Below are 17,731 nucleotides of genomic sequence, written 5' to 3' on the forward strand. Positions count from 1 at the left end.
TACATGAGTCTCACACACACACACACACCATAATAAGCAGTGAACTAAAATGCTATTGGAACTCTCCACACACATCTAGAAGGTAAAGACTCATGAGTGAGGTTCCAGCCAGTCATCAGCAGTCCTAGGGCTAGATTCACAATGAGGATTTAGACATCAGTCTGCCCCTTTATACACCCAACTCTAACATTTAAGAGACACTGGTATTCACAAAATCAGTGCCAGCTGCCACATAACCCTGTAGGTGCATAAATTCCTATGGCGCCTAAGTTTGCATCAGTAAAGTCGTCTAGGCACATAAATTTCTGCCGGTGGGCAGGTGCAAAGCTGCTTAAGTCTTGACACTGCAGAGTGGCTTGGTGCTTATCTTATGCCCTAAACCAGGGGTAGGCAACCTGTGGCACACGAGCTGATTTTCAGTGGCTCTCACACTGCCCGGGTCCTGGCCACCATCCGGGGGGCTCTGCATTTTAATTTCATTCTAAATGAAGCTTCTTAAACATTTTTAAAACCTTATTTACTTTATATACAACAATAGTTTAGTTATATATTATAGACTTATAGAAAGATCTTCTAAAAACGTTAAAATGTATGACTGGCACGCAAAACCTTAAATTAGAGTGAATAAATGAAGACTAGGCACACCACTTCTGACAGGTTGCTGATCCCTGCCCTAAACTCTGGCAGGATTCACAAACTAGACATTTTCCCTGCCTATTTTGCCTGTGGGGCCTGACCCAATAGGTACTTCCAAAACATATCTAACCTCCAACAAAAGACAGCAAGGAGGATGTGGTTGCACTTCTCTTAGACCCAATAGTTAGAACACTTACCCAGGATGTGGGAGACCCAGGGTCAAACCCACACTCTGCCTGATTCAGAGTACGGACTTGAATCTAGGTCTTCCATCTCCCTATAATGCCCTAACCCAACTGAGCTATATGATCATTCTCTCTTATCTCTGGTCCCCTGAGTATTAGTAGTATTTCATTCAATAGTGGTATACAACTTCAATGGGAGAGACTGATCACCTCCCTGCCAAGCACCCTCCAATAGGCCTGTGGTTAGCAGTTTCGTCTGCAATGTGGGATGATCAGTATTTATGTCCCTGCTTTTTACATCAGATAGAATGGGATTTTGAAAACTGGTGTCTACTACATTTTAGAGGCACGATGCTCTGGCTACTGGTACTACTTGATTTTATTATTTAACTGGAAGGCCCCTCCTCATCCTTTCCCCCCCCCCTTGGTAAATAGATGACTTGGCTTAGGTGCCTTACTCCTGGGAAAGGTTTCATGGATGTGCATACTGAGCAGTAGATTGGGCCAGATGACAGTTACCTGAGTTAGGCATCCAAGTCCAACTGATGGGGCAAGGCCCGCTGAGCCATTTACTATTGTACTAACTTAGGCAGCTCCCTTTTCGAATGTGCCTCGCTTTGCTGAGGTAATCCTGTTTTAGGCTCCTAAGGTTTCCCCGTGCTGCATCTAGAGCGGAAACCTGAGTGCCTAAACTTGGATTAATGAATACCACTAGGCAGCCAAAGGCCTAAAAAGATCAGAAAATTACAATGCCCCATTGGTGAAACTAGCCCCTTAGGTTTTTGGTAGGCTCCTGTGTAAGATGCCTTATGTGAGGCCCTATCCAGCTACCTTAACTACATCAGTGGATTAATAGTCCCCACAGATTGTATGTTTTACTCACAATTCATTCCCTCTGGCCATCTCCTACCTACCGGTGACATCCTACTCTGGCCAGGGCAAGCCCATACATTTGTTTCTGTTCACAGCCTCCAGTTGCCCAAGTGGAAATTTCTAAAGCAGGTCACTGAGGGGAACAGTTAGGTAATCTATTCTCTGCCACTGACCTCCTGTATCAGAGTCTGGTGGGTCAAATGTTCACTTATGCTAAGGGGTTCAATGTGTCCATATAGGTTCAATGTGTCCCATATACATACTTTGGCCTAAAGCCACTATTGGGGCCTGACAGGGGAGAGGGAAAAGTGGGAGACACTTATGGGTTTCATAACAAAAACAATGATATTTGCTGGATTTGGGTGCTTTCATCAGCATTTTCATTTTAAATTTATGAGTTTATAAGAAATTCAGTAAAATTTCTGGGTAACAAAGTTGCTTGAACCAAGCCTAACGGAAATGTTCACCAAAGCTCATTGTAAGTAAAACCCGCGGGTTTCTCCCAGCCTTACTCAACTTCCTGAAACTGCTGGATGTTCCAAAATGATAGGAAAAAAACAAACAATTAATTTATTGTGTGTGTTGAAGCAGGTAGGAGCCTAACATAAAGGAATTCTGAAATTTTCAAAAATACTGTGCAGTGTACTGTGTAAACTGGGATAAGCCAAACAAATAAAGGTAAAGGGATATGAACATGTCTCCTAGAGACAAGTAAGAGAGCAATGACACAAGATACAGTGTTTTAAAAAAAATGGTCTTGATCTCAAGCTTGTTATAGGGTAAAAGGTAAAGTCACCTCACTAGTTAAACATGTGAAAACCTGGCAGTACAAGTTTGCAGCTGGGTTTGATATTTATTAAACTCTTAGTCAAACTCCATAACAGATGCTCCAATACAGATATTACTCGGTGTATATACAATGCAGGTATGGTAGAAATAGCATTCTGTACATACAGAGGCCTGCTTTATCTAGTCAAATTTGAAATATCCCAACTTTGGAGAGTTCCAGAGTCTGTCTCTTAATTTTATTCCCCAACATTCCATCATTTTACACCCTGGTGACATCTCTGAGGTATCTTTGCTTTAAGTTTTTAAATCATATATATGTCCCTTTAACCCTATTCTCTCCTGATTTTTCTCATACTCCCCATTTCCTATTCCCTCTTTCTCTTCCTCCTGCTCATACTCTGTCTTCTTTCCCTTTAAGTCCCTTCAGAATGCCTGTCTCATTCAGTGAACACCCATGGCTCAATTATGACCCAGCTAGGACCATACGTGCATTATGGAGAAAAAGCTTATGAGTCCTACTGGAGCCACATAGTAAGAAAACACATGCAACAGGGTAGATCACAATAACAACCACAGAGGTGGTCAAAACTAAACATTTCCATTCCATGGGAAATTCCAACATTCAGAGGTGTGTTTTCATTTTGTCCTGAATCACAAGAAAAAAAAATCAAAATTATCTCTGAAACTAAATTTTCAAAAAATCATTTTGGGTCAACAAAAATCAAAGCATGATGTTCCTGTTTTGATTTTATTTTTATATTATATTATGATCTATATTTTTATAATGAAATCAAATTTCAAAACAAAATTTTGTTAAAATTAACAAGTTCCCATGGAAATTTTCAATTTTGACAAGGTAGTATTTTCTGATAGAAAAATGTTCCATCTGAAAATTTTTAGACAGCACTGAAGCTATGTAAATAAATCATAAAATGCATAAACAACTTCAGAGAAGTATCACCCACTAGTAGGAATTGAATATACTGGTGCTGACTAGTTCAAGAGGCTCATTAGACAAATAACTGACTTCTTATGTAAAGGGGGAAGCTGATATGAGTCAAAGTCCTTTTTTATCTGTGAACTGAAATGAAACTATAACCATGCGGAAAAAAATCTTGCAAAGTTTTGAAGGAATTTGGGAACCCATCAGGGTCTCCATGTGGAAGCTGGGTTACATTGACCTAGTGATCTTAACATGTGTGGATACTGCGTATTGTTTTCATGGAATCATAGAAGATTAGGACTGGAAGAAACCTCAGGAGGTCATCTAGTCCAACGCCCTGCTCAAAGCAGGACCAACACCAACCCTCTGCTGGACTCTTTTCCAATTGGTCCACATCCTTTCTGTGGTAGGGGCCCAAAACTGATCACAATACTCCGGAAGTGGTCTCACCAATGCCAAATAGAGGGGAATAATCACTTCCCTCGATCTGCTGGCAATGCTCCTACTAACGCATCCCAATATGCTGTTATCCTTCTTGGCAACGAGGGCACATTGCTGACTCATATCCAGCTTCTCATCCACTGTAATCCCCAGGTCCTTTTCTGCAGAACTGCTGCTTAGCCAGTCCTTCCCCAGCCTGTAGCCGTGCATGGGATTCTTCCATCCTAAGTGCAGGACTCTGCACTTGTCCTTGTTGAACCTCATCAGATTTTTTTTGGCCCAATCCTCCAATTTGTCTAGGTCACTCTGGACCCTATCTCTACCCTCCAGCATATCTACCTCTTCCCCCAGCTTAGTGTCATCTGTGAACTTGCTGAGGATGCAATCCATCCCATCATCCAGATCATTAATAAAGATGTTGAACAAAACCACCCCCAGGACCAACCCCTGGATCACTACCCATTGAGCCTGACAATCTAGCCAGCTTTCTATCTACATTATAGTCCATTCATCCAATCCATACTTTTTTTTAACTTGCAGGAAAGAATACTGTGGGAGACTGTATCAAAAGCTTTGCTAAAGTCAAGATATATCACGTCCACTGCTTTCCCCATATCCACAGAGCCAGTTATCTCATCATAGAAGGCAATCAGGTTGGTCAGGCATGACTTGCCATTGGTGAATCCATGCTGACTGTTCCTGATCACCTTCCTCTACTCCAAGTGCTTCAAAATGGTTTTCTTGAGGACCCGATCCATGATTTTTTCCCATAGACTGAGGTGAGGCTGACTGGTCTGTAGTTCCCTGGGTTCTCCTTCTTCCCTTTTTTAAAGATGGGCACTATATTTGCCATATTCCAATCATCTGAGACCTCCCCTAATCTCAATGCGTTTTCAAAGATGATGGCTAATGGCTCTGCAATCACATAAGCCAATTCCCTCAGCACCCTCAGATGCATTAGATCTGGATCCATGGACTTGTGCATTTCCAGCTTTTCTAAATAGTCACCACTGAGGGCTGCTCACCTCCTCCCCATACTGTGTTGCCCAGTACAGTAGTCTGGGAGCTGACCTTGTCGGTGAAGACTGAGGCCAAAAAAGCATTGAGTATTTCAGCTTTTTCCACATCATCTGTCACTAGGTTGCCTCCCCCATTCATTAAGAGTCCCACACTTTCACTGAACTTGTTGCTAACATACCTGTAGAAACCCTTCTTGTTACCCTTCACATCCCTTGCCAGCTGCAACTCCAGTTGTGTTTTGGCTTTCCTGATTACACCCTTGCATGCTCAAGCAATATTTCTATACTCCTCCCTAGTCATTTGTCCAAGTTTCCACTTCTTGTAAGCTTCCTTTTTGTATGTAAGCTCACCGAAGATTTCACAGTTAAGCCAAACTGGTCACCTGCCATATTTGCTATCCTTTCTGCACATTGAGATGGTTTGTTCCTGAGCCCTCAATAAGGTTTCTTTAAAATACAGCCAGCCTTCCTGGACTCCTTTCCCCCTCATATTAGCCTCCTAGGGGATCCTGCCCAGCAGATCCCTAAGGGAGTCAAAGTCAAATATATTCTATGTTTTCTCTGTCCTTTATTTTGTCCTAAAATAAATGTACTGTGCTGTGTGAAAGCTGGCTAGTCACTGGTAAAACACGGTCATTGTCTCTGAGATTGGTGCTGGACTATGGTCAGACCTGCTGGGATAGTCACAGTAAATTCCATGTGACCACAAACCCTAAATCTCTGGCCTGGAGTGAGAGGGATGTGAGGCTCTAGATCCAAAGGGGAGCTCTTGAGCAGATCATTCAGAAGAGCAGAGATGCAGTTAACCACAGAAGTGAGAGAGAAGAGAAAGAAATAGTTCCTTTACTAACTCCTTGTCTGACTTTCCTCAATAGCCAACATAGAGCTTTTCAAGAGGAGGGTAGCAAAGGTTGATAGTGTCTTGTCTGCAATTATGTGCCTAAGATGTAATTTGTATGTATTTTAAATTTGCTTTTCATAGAATTCCACATGACAGGCTGTTGTTCAAGCCCTAAACTACACAGATGCAGGGTACAACACGGAAATGTATAAAAAGCTAATTGAAAGGCAGAAGGAAAACATTTCTGAGGGGGAAAAAAACACCTTACTTTAGCAGAGGGAGTTATTAAGGAGATTCTCAGCTGTTTTTACAGTGCATAAATAGCCTAGACAGTTAAAGTTGCTAATGACACAAAACTAAGGGAGTGGTGAACATCAAGGACAGTTAGAAAAGGTCTGGAGTTATTGTATAAAACAGTTTGACATGCAACAAACAAAATGTAAAAATGTCTCATGTTAAATAAAATAAAATTAGTTCAGTAATAAAGCCTCAGGAGAAATGAATGTTATTAGAATATTAGAAAAAAAACCAGGAAAATGGGAAAGAATACCAACCTGGGGATTAACAGTGCTGAGGACTATCCAGATAGGATAGAAAGAAAAACAAAAGAATTCAAAATGCTCAGATGCTCAACTGACACAGTAGTTTTACATGCAGTTACTTAGGGTATGCCTACACTACGAAATTAGGTCGATTTTATTGAAGTTGATTTTTAGAAATCGATTTCATACATTTAATTGCGTATGTTCCCACTAAGTGCAATAAGTCAGCGGAGTGCGTCCTCACTACCATGGCTAGCATCGACTTACGGAGCAGTGCACTGTGGGTAGCTATCCCACAGTTCCCACAGTCTCTGCTGCCCATTGGAATTCTAGGTTAAGCTCCCAGTGCCTGATGGGGCAAAGACATTGTCGCGGGTGGTTTTGGGTACATGTCATCAGTCGCCCCTCCCTCCGTGAAAGCAATGGCAGACTATCGTTTTGCACCTTTTTTTCCTGGGTTACCCACACAGACGCCATACCATGGCAAGCATGGAGCCCGCTCAGTTTACCGTCACTGCTGCTGTTGTGGGCAAGTCTACGGTGGGGGCTGCTGTGATCCAAGAAACCAATGCAATCACTGATGTTCTGTTATCAAGGGTAATGTGCATGAAATGTGCGGGCCTTTTTAGATTTTAGGTGAATCATATTCCTTTCTCTTGTCGCTGGTGAAGAACTCTTGCAGCCATACATTCCAGTCTGGACAGGGCTGTAACACCCTATTGCATTTCTGTGATTGAAACATGTAACAGCTCCAGGGGTCTTGCTCTTTTCCCTTGGCCGAGGTACCTTGCTCTACCAGGACCTCTGAGCATTCAACACAGAAGCACCTGCAGCAGCTGGCATTGCTACATAGCAGCAGCTCCTTGCCTTTGCAGAAGACGGTGCAGTAGGACTGGTACCCGTCCTTGTCGTACATGTAGAAGAGCTCCAGGAATCTATCCCTGCAAGTCTGGCAAAGGCCCCCCTCAAACAGCGGGTGGAATGTGGCTGGTTTTTTTTCTCCTGCACAATAAACAACTGTCTTCAAGGCTCCTGTTCTTGTTTGTGACTTCAGAAACCATTTGATCTCTGCTCTGGTACTCCTCCACCTGCTCCTTGCTGTTATTGCAGAAATTAGTCTTTAGCTACTTGGCCGGGAGTTCTGGAAACATCTTCCCTGCCCGGCACCCAGCAACCTCCAGGGCATGGTGCATGGCTCGTCGATAGGAGACCAGCTTATTAAACATGGAGTGGTTCAAATGCTGCCTAAAAGCCATCAGACCCACCAGCTTGTTTGCTGAAACCTCAGAGAACTTCCCATCCCCAAACCATTGCACCCAGCACATTCCAGAGATTGCCTGACGTTTGGACATGACTCTGTAGGAGACAATGATAGCAGGCCACCAGAAGAAGCCCTTGATCTTCCCAGGGCCACCCAGAGAATTCAGGGGACCTGGGGTCTTTGGCGGTGGGGGGCCCCCCGCCACCGAATTGCCAAAGACCCGGCACTTCGGCGGTGGGTCCCTGGGCAGAAGGACCCCCCACCACAGGTCTTTGGGGCACTTCAGCGGCGGGTCCCAGAGTGGAAGGACCCCCCACCACCGAATTGCCGCCGAAGACCTGGAGCAGAAGAAGCCTGGGCCCCGCCAGAGTTTTCCAGGGCCCCTGGAGCAAGTGAACATAAGGGGGAGCATAGAAACATTCTATGCTCTACGATTCTGGGGGGACTGCATGGTCCCCTGTGCTGCTGAGTTTGCCATGCTGACCAAACAGGAAATGAAATTCAAAAGTTTCCGGGGCCTTTCCTGTGTATATGGCTAGTGCACTGGAGTTCAAAATGTTGTCCAGAGTGGTTTACCCGCCGCGTCCGCAGGTTCAGCTGATCGCAGATCCCACTGGCCATGGTTCGCCGTTCCAAGCCAATGAGGGCTGCGGGAAGCGGCGGCCAGTATATCCCTCGGCCCACACCACTTCCCCACAGCCCCTATTGGCCTGGAATGGCAAACCACGGCCAGTGGAAGCTGCAATCAGCCTAACCTGCAGATGCTGCAGGTAAACAAACCATCCCGGCCTGCCAGCGGATTTCCCTGATGGGCCATATGCCAAAGGTCGATGATCCCTGCACTAAGTTATTGGCTTCAATGCAATCTTATGGCAATGAGTTCCACATGCTAAGTTTGCATCAGGTGAAAATATATTTTCTTTTACTGGTTTCAAAATGACTGCCTTTCAAGTTCATTTAATGTCCCCTACTTTTTGTATTCTGTGAAAGAGGGAACAGAATTTCCCAGCTTATTTTTTTCCTATAGCATTCATTATTTGGTGTAAGGTTGTGTGTTCTCCTAATCAGTTCTTCTCTACATATTCACTCTGCTGTCTGGGTTATGGCTTACGCGAGGAACATTGGAGACATCTTCAACAGGGGAACATCTCAGCGAGGGGCAGCTGAGGCAACATGTAGCTCCTCCTTTCTCTCCAGTAGGTGGAGGGGTTGCTGCTTCACTCTTCTCCCTTTTCCTCTGCCTCCTTCCCACTGCTTCATGGCATTGGAGGCTGTAGGGGGATGTGGTAGGTCATAGGCTACATACATTTACATTTTGTTTCCCAGGCACAATAACCTTTGCTGTCTTCCTGTTTCAGCTCCAGGCAACAGTTAGTTGATCGATCTCATGTGATGCAAAGAACTTGGCTGATCATCAATTTTGCAGTGTGTAAGGGATTTTTCCCATATGGTGAAATTGGCAAAAGCTGATGTATGGAGATGTGTAGGGGGGTTCCCCTTCCCACTCAACATCAGGATGTCCAATTTGCAGGGCGGCAATATGTTACAATTGTCAGCTGTGCTGTGTTCCAGTGCAACTGATGAGTTAGAAAGCATCTAAATGAGGGCCCCCAAAACCCAGTGGGCTACTTGGGCATTATTCCTAGGCATTCACATCACATGATATGGGGTTTCCTCTATGTCTGGCACAGATTGTGGCTTATCTCATCTCTCCTTCCTCTGGTGCGGAGGAGGGGAGCAGGTCAAGACTCTGCCTTCTAGTCAAGGTCTCTTGGCAGACGTGAAGGCATGGAGGTTCCATGGTCTTCACACTCAACCTCAAGCTGATAGTGCCATGAGCGCCAGTTGAGATTTATACTGGAACAATCCTGCCGGATAGTTTTAGGTGGTCACCGCAGTTGGTATTAAGCGTTAATAAAGTTGAAGCCACATTTGGGTTCTGTGTCTTCTTGTTTCTGTGTTCACATCAAACAAATATTCCCACTTTTCAATCTCTCTTCATATGGAAGTTTTTCCCTTCCCCCCAGTTATTCTTGTCATCCATCTCTGAGCCTTCTCTATTTCTGTTTTTGAGGCATTGTGAGCAGAACTAAACTCAGCATTTCAGGTTTGGGCATACAACTGATTTACAGAGACATAATATTTTTAGTATTACTCTCTATCACATTCCTTATACATTCCTAACCTTTTGTTCATTGATGCTGCACAAGAAAAAGCAAACAGGTAGACTTTGACAGAATGAGTTACAAGGAGAGGTTAAAGTAAAGCAGGTCAAGTCTCTGAAGTAGATAGATATGATTAACAGTCAATGTAATTGAGGCACATAAAACCTTAAATGGTACAAATAATGTGACTTACTTTAGCATTCATTATAGCTCAGATAGGACAAAGGCATAAATGATTTTTTAAAACGAGAACAGATGTCAAAAAGCATGTTTATATGCAGAGAATACTAAAACACGTGATCCTTCCCAAACAAAATGGCTGAGACAAAAAAGCAAAACAAAACAAAAACCCCACCACAGATCATTCAAGCTGCGATTGCATATGCTTCTGGGGACAACAGAATACTGAATAAAAATGAGCCTTGCTGGATTTAGTGATCTTTATTCCCTCTTAATAAGTTTTATTACTAGCTAATTTTGCCAGTCTGTGTTTTGCTGTTAAGTACTTTGTAGTTTCCTGCAGCCATACTACCCGGGTTGTGTTCCCAGATTTCACACTGCTCTACAGCCAAAATGCTTCTGAAATAAATGTCGTCAAACTTTACTAATTCTGGGTCACTGAGAACGAAAATGATGCTTAAAATTGTTGATTGGCTCTAGTTTTCAAGATATGCTATTGGGTCAGTATATACAACCTTTGACTTGGGAATGGCGGAGGATAAATGAGTTATAAAGGGAAGGGATCTCAATTTAAACCAGAAATGACTAAAATACATATCTTTGACTGGATCTATGAATAAATCTATGACTGGGTTTGGACAGTACTTGCTTTTTAGGCAAAACAATGAATGATGCAATCTGAAGCTGGTATTGCATCATACATGATATGAATTGCATCATATTATTCCTAGAAGTAATGGATGATGCAATCATAACGAAGCTTACATCACTCTGCTGAACAAATTGCCCTATATCAGCTCTAGAAATCATACAGTGTCATGCTCTCTTATTTGTCAGTGTTTGATTTTTGCAAAGGGACACATTTCTGTTTAGCCAAGGTGAGCAGAGATGCCTCCTCGTACTTGTGTGAACAGTGCAGATAACTTCTGCTATGTTTGTGGTGAAGTGACTTTTGCATCACAAAAGCGCAGTATAACCACTATGGTTAAGAGAGCCTATCACCTTCATTTTGGCTGCAAAATTGGAGATCAGGACAAGAGGTGGGCCCCACACATATGCTGCAACACTTATGCAACAAATCTTTGCCAGTGGTTGAACAGGAAAAGGAAATCTATGCCTTTTGCAGTGCCAATGATTTGGAGAGAGCCAACAGATCATACCAGCAATTGTTACTTCTGCCTGGTGCCTCCAGTTGGGAAAGGTGTGTCAAAGAAAAAAAAGTGGACTGTGCATTATCCAAACATTCCATCAGCTATACGCCCAGTATCCCATGGAGAAGGACTGCCGGTTCCTGATGCACCAGAATCATTCTCACTTGAGTCAGACGAGGAAGAGGATGAAACTTCTGGTCCTGAACCCTCAATGTCACAGGACCCACATTTTCTCCCATCCTCCTCCTCTGAACCACACCTCAGAACACAAGGTGAACTGAATGACCTTGTCAGGGATTTGGAACTACCCAAGAGTAAGGCAGAGATGCTGGGCTCCAGACTACAGCAGTGGAATCTCCTGGCAGGTGATGTTAGGGTTTCCATGTTCCGTGACCGTCAAAAGGATCTTGTCCCATTCTTCTTCATGGAAGGTGATCTTGTAGCCTCCAACAACATTGATGGTGTGATGGCAGCCCTCAACATCGTTCACGATCCAGATGAGTGGAGACTCTTCATTGATTCATCGAAGACGAGTCTTAAAGCTGTTTTACTGCATAATAGCAATGTTTTGCCATCAATTCCAGTTGGTCATGCAGTCCATATGAAGGAAACCTATGACAACATGAAACAACTTTTGAGGTGCATAAACTATGACCAACATCAGTGGCAGCTTTGTGGCCATTTGAAGGTTGTTGCTCTCTTGCTTGGTCTGCAGACTGGATACACAAAGTACTGCTGTTTTCTCTGCGAATGGGATAGTCGTGCAAGAGATTCCCACTACATCAAGAAAGATTGGCCACTCCGACAGTCATTGGAGCCTGGGAGGAAAAGTGTTCAGCATCCACCACTTGTTGAATCAAGGAAGATTTTGTTACCACCCTTACACATCAAGCTGGGTCTGATGAAGAACTTTGTCAAGGCCATTGACAAAACACAAGCAGCTTTCAAGTACCTCCGTGGAAAATTTCCAAGGTTAAGTGAAGCTAAGATTAAGGAAGGTGTCTTTGTTGGTCCTCAGATTCGTGAACTTCTTCGAGATGATGCATTTGACCATGCACTGCGTGGCAAGGAAAAGACGGCATGGAAAGCCTTCCAGTTAGTGGCAATAAATTTTCTCGGAAACAACAAGGCAGACAACTACAGGTTGTTGGTGGAAAACCTCCTCAAGGCATACAAAAGCCTTGGTTGCAACATGTCACTAAAGATACATTTTTTGCACTCTCATCTAGATTTTTTTCCACCGAACTGCGGAGCAGTGAGCGACGAGCACGGCGAGCGATTTCACCAGGACATTGCAACAATGGAGAAACGCTATCAGGGCAAATGGAGCCCATCAATGCTTGCAGACTATTGCTGGACAGTGACAAGAGATGCTCCATTTAATGAATACAAGAGACAAGCCAAGAAGCGCCGAGTAGACACTGAATAGGACTAAACTATGTACATAATAGTTTTTTGCCTTTTGTTTCATAATAAATTTTATTTATATAACCCTTTTGCTGATTTTTAAAGTGTTACATAAACAGGACAGGTGAAATATTATCATGTAAAGCAACCATAAACACATGAAAAGACCTAGGTTTACAATTTATGATTAAAACTCTACTATCTACACAATATACATAGACATAAAATGTAAAAACTTAAATACCTTAGAAACAGTAGCCAATCAGTTGTTTTAATTGTCATATTTGAATTCAGCACATCAAAATACATAATAAATAGCACATTTTATCTCTGAAGCAGACGACGTCTCAAAAATTGTAGACCAGTGTTGTAAGTAACACTAGGCTGGGCTATGTACAGTGTTGTTGGAGCTGTGTCAGTTCCAGAACGTTAGGAGATAAAGTGGGTGAGGTAATACCTTTTATTGGACCACCTTCTGTTGATAAGAGCAGCAAGCTTTCGAGATATACGGAGCTCTTCTTCAGGCCTGGGAAAGACACTCAGGCCTGGTCTACACTACAGAGTTAGGTCAACATAAGGCAGTTTATGTCGACCTAACTCTGTCATTGTGTACACTATAATGGTGCTCCAACTAATGTAAGTTGCCCACTACATTGACTTAACTCCACCTCCGCGAGAGGCGGAGTGCTTCAGTCAGTGTAGTTAGAGTGACACAGTGTCTGTATAGACACAGTTGGGTCCCCACCTCGGCCCCCGTGCTGACAGCCTGAGCTGTCAGCTGGATACCAAGCTCACAGCTGGAGTCCCTCCTGCTCAAGTTCACAGCAGGGAGCCTACCAGTAGTGAAAGTGACATTCTTGTCAGCCTTATGGCTGCTACTATTCTACAGTTCATCTCCGGCTCTGGCCGTCAGCCCCAAGGTGGGGGCTTCAGCTGTGAGCCCCTTGTAGCTGTCAGTGCCCCACAATGCCCCACTTCAGTTGATGCAAGCTCTTCTGGTGAGGACATGAATCACTGGCAGAAGGCGGGTAGTGTGGACACCAAAAGCTGATTTAATTGGTACGGTGGCTGTAGGTCAACCTAACTTAAGTCAACCTAATTTTGTAGTGTAGACAAGCCTTCAGATGGTCATAGCTAAATACAAAGTTGAACAGATAGAATATGTACTAACTAATTTATGCTAAACTAAGGGACTATTCAAGGTGAAGTGGCCTGTCAACACCCCGTAGTCTTAGGACAAAAATGGGGGTGAGAAAGTTACAGATGGTTGTAATAAGCCATAAATCCAGTGTCTTCAATAAAACCATGATTTTTAGTGTATAGCCAAGTTATTAATTTCATCTCCCAGGCTCGTCTTTTAAAAAATGTTGTGCAGGTTTCTTTTGAGGATAAAGTCTGATAGCGCAGCTATTGGGTGACATTTTGTGTTATGGGGTTTTGTCTTATCGCTTTCCTGTTGGAGCCCATCCAAGAATGTAGTGATTATCTGGTTTAACCCACATAGGGTATGTCTATAACTGCAATGTAAAGCCAGGGTTAGTGAGACTTGAGTCAGCTGACCCGTGTTAGGGAACCCTGGGCTTGAGCATCTACATTGTATTTTAACAGCATGTTAAAACCATTCTAATCTGTGCTTGAAATTAAAGCCCTGGTTTCCATACTGCCATGTGCAGACCTAAGTCAAAGTATTCATATCCTAGAATCCCTAGCACCCACTCTAGTCCTAGGATTATGATGCACTCTGGGAAAAAAAATATTGCTGCCCACCCTGCATGTTACAGGAAGTTTGAAGCAGCTCACTTTGCAAAAGACTTCATTGGTTCTCTCTTCATTGCAAACCCAGGAGATTTTCTGATAGTGTGATTGCAGATCAGTGATCAGGAAAGAATGGGCTAACACTGACCTGACCTGCTGCCATTCACAATGGAGTATGGCTTCCATTTTCAATAGAGTGGATTGTAGATTGTTGGGATAGAGAGGACTAAGCAAGTTGCCCCGTAAAATTGAGAGATACTTCTGGCTGACTCTCGGGACCTGAGTCAAGCGGGGCTGTCTACACTGCAATAGGGCTCAGATCTAGGTTCCCAGCTTAACTCAAGCTCAGACTCTCCAGCCCTGCAGGGTCCTGGGACCCTGAGTACGAACCCTAGGTTATCACAATTGCAATATAGATGAAAGAGGGCTTAGGCCTGTGCCAGGGCTCAAGCACAGGCTTATGTTGCAGTGTAGACATACCCATAATTGTTATTGGGGCATTTAGTGCACTGGCTGAGGTATACCAGATGTTGTGATAGGCACGTATAGGACCCATGGATCTTGAAAGGTGTGGTGATCATTGTAGCAGTGGAGATATATCTGCAGGTTTTACATCTCTTGTTCTGGCAGTGTCTGGTGCCACTTTGAGTTGGTGTGTCCTGATCTGTGGGGAGCTTGCTTCTGATGATGATGAGAGGTTGCGGATTGTTTGAAGGCAAGAAAAGGGCGGGGGTGTCAGGAAATATTTCATTCAGGATTGGGTCCCCATTGAGTGTGGATTGTAGTTGTTTGATGATATCCTGTAGGAGTTCTAGTGTGGGGTGGTAGATGACAACTTGGGATGTGCAGTCAGAGGGGGTTTTAGTTCAGTATTGAAGAAGGTTTTCTGGGAGTATTTGGGTGGCCAGGCTGGGTTAACACTTAAATGAGAGGGCTATAAGTTGGAGGATGGGCACTAGTAATAGTAAAGGCAGAAATTCTTCCTTTGAAAGAACAGTGAAACAAATCCCCCAGTGTAGCATAAGGAGTCTATAGTGGCTGATTTGCCATATTTTAGCAATTTTCATTCACATTGCACAAATGTAAGTGACTACACCAAGTGCAAGGCTGCAAACTATCAGGCCTTAGGTGCTGTATTTCAGACAAGGTGGAAAATCTACCTCTTGGTCACATATTTAAGGACCCACAGCACTTCCGTGAGAATAAGAGTGTTCACGTAGTTCCTTGGTTTAATTTCATTTTAGGTAGTTATATTCTGCATATGTAAAATTCCTCTGCAGCTTTAGCTGGATGCTGTATTCTTCTTCAACCCCTTTGGGTAGGGCTGTGAAACAGCTGTTGTGTGCCATCAATGTCTTTAATTTCAGTGGCGGGTGAAGTGATTCCTGTAGATAAAAGGTTTGTAAAATGCTAGTGGACCCTCTGGGATTATAGCTACTATATAATCATAAAATGTTATTCCTAGTATGTGTTGCCTACGGCACAAAGAGGATATACATTGCATGAGAATACAGAGTATACCACAGAGAATTATGTACTTCTTGTATGTGTCACAACAACAGCTTCATCATTGGGTTTCAGTTAGAGCTGTGTGAAAGTTAGCAGTTTTGCTTATGGGGTGGGTGAAGATTTCCTTCAGTTTCATTTCATGGGGATTTTTTGCAACCTATAGCTTTGGCTTCATGATTCTGGTTCATATGAATGCAACCACTATGTTTTCATCTCTTTTAATGTCAAAGCCATGCAGAACTGCAACACTGCTTCGATTAACATCAGAGGTAAAACTCCCACTGACTTAAATACATGTATTCTTGCAGCAAGAATGGAGGCATTTGGAAATCCTACCCACAGTTACACAGTAGTTTATCTTGGGTATTTATTCTCAGTGTACTGCTTTGTTTTTGCTATTTTGTTTGCTATCTGTTTCATCTGAAAGATTAACACGTAGTTGTGATCTACATGGAAAGAGGGGAAATACCATACATGCCTTTGATCATATTGATGTCATGATGATATGTTTCCATATCATAAGTAAAACTTACTGAGCATATTTAGGCCAAATTCTTGAAGTGAAGAGAGTTCCTCTGGATTTACACTAGCATAATTAAGAGCAGAATTTGGCACCAAAAGTCTATTATAAAATAACACATCTGCACTGACAGCTGAATGGGTTATCCTTTCATTATCCAACATTTGTAATTAAATGATTTGATTCATCCTCTATACCTATCATGCTGCCCATCTACTGACCAGTTTCATCTATAGTATTTATAGTTAGGGATATTATTAGTATTGAATAGTGTCAACCTAATGCACTCTCTCCTCCCTGAGATCATAGTCCATGGGGTACCTGATATATCACTACATTATAATAGTAGAGGGTCTGTCTTATCCATCACAGTGGTATAATTCTCCTATCCATTACAAAGAAACCTGACTCTCTTCTTTGACTGCTCTCTAATTATCTTTGAATAATTTTATTTCAATTCAGACTCAGGAATGTAATATGTTTTACATACATCCTTAACTGCCATTTTGGATTGTTGCTTGTCACCTTTCCAAATTAAAGTATTGAAAACAAAATTCCAAGCTTTCAAACAGGTTTAAATTACTCTACAGTATGCACAGTGATTTACAATTATTGGAGGACTTCAAATTTTATAGGCACTTCAGTATGGAATTTAAAGCACTCCAATAATTTTAAACCATTCTGTTCTACACAAAGCAATTTAAATTTATTGGAAGTGAAATTTGGACGTGATCAGAGTTTGGGGCATCCTGGAACATATTGGTTTAAAATTCCTAGAGCACTTTAAATTTTTATAAGCACTTCATTTAAAGGTGATCAGAGCTCTTGCCTAGTATGGTATAATTTAAAAAATTGTTAGAGCTTTTTCCCATCTGAACTCTTTTAAAAAAAAATAAAATAAAGCTGTTCTCTAAATAGTTTAATTTTACTTTACCGAGATTTAAAATCCAATTGAAAAAATAAAAAGAGAAGAAGAAGAAAGATTTTATGAATTGCACCTCATTGACAAACTTCTCCCCTTTGTTTCAGAGAAAGCAGTTGCATTACTGTACTTTAGTACAATTCCCTAATGGATTATCTTTTCTAATGTTAAAAGTAAACAGCACAACAAAAGGATTCCAGTACAACTTTATGTAGGCATAATTTGAAAGAAAGCAGCATTGCTCTGGAATCCTGCATGTTATAAACACCAGTTGATCACTTTTCAATCAGGGGACCTTGTCTTTTTACATTGTGAGTAGTCTATATTTGTGCAAGTAATTTCTGTAATTTCTTAGTGTGATAATGGGGCCCTGTAACGGGTCGGACTCACCCCTGCGGCACCTCCTGCTGGTGACTCCGGGAATTAGCTCTGTCCAGCGCTGGAGCACCCTCTGCAGGCTGGTGATCCGCCTGTCCTCTGGCCCTCGTGTCCCTCCCTGGACCCGGTGCCCTTTCACATGGGGTGCTGCCCCTGGCAGTAACCCCTTTCTCTCTGGGTCTCCCCTCCTTGGGGAACCCCCGCCCTCTATCCC

This window comes from Mauremys mutica, chromosome 2 (genome assembly GCF_020497125.1).
Source record: "Mauremys mutica isolate MM-2020 ecotype Southern chromosome 2, ASM2049712v1, whole genome shotgun sequence".
NCBI classification, from domain to species: domain Eukaryota; kingdom Metazoa; phylum Chordata; order Testudines; family Geoemydidae; genus Mauremys; species Mauremys mutica.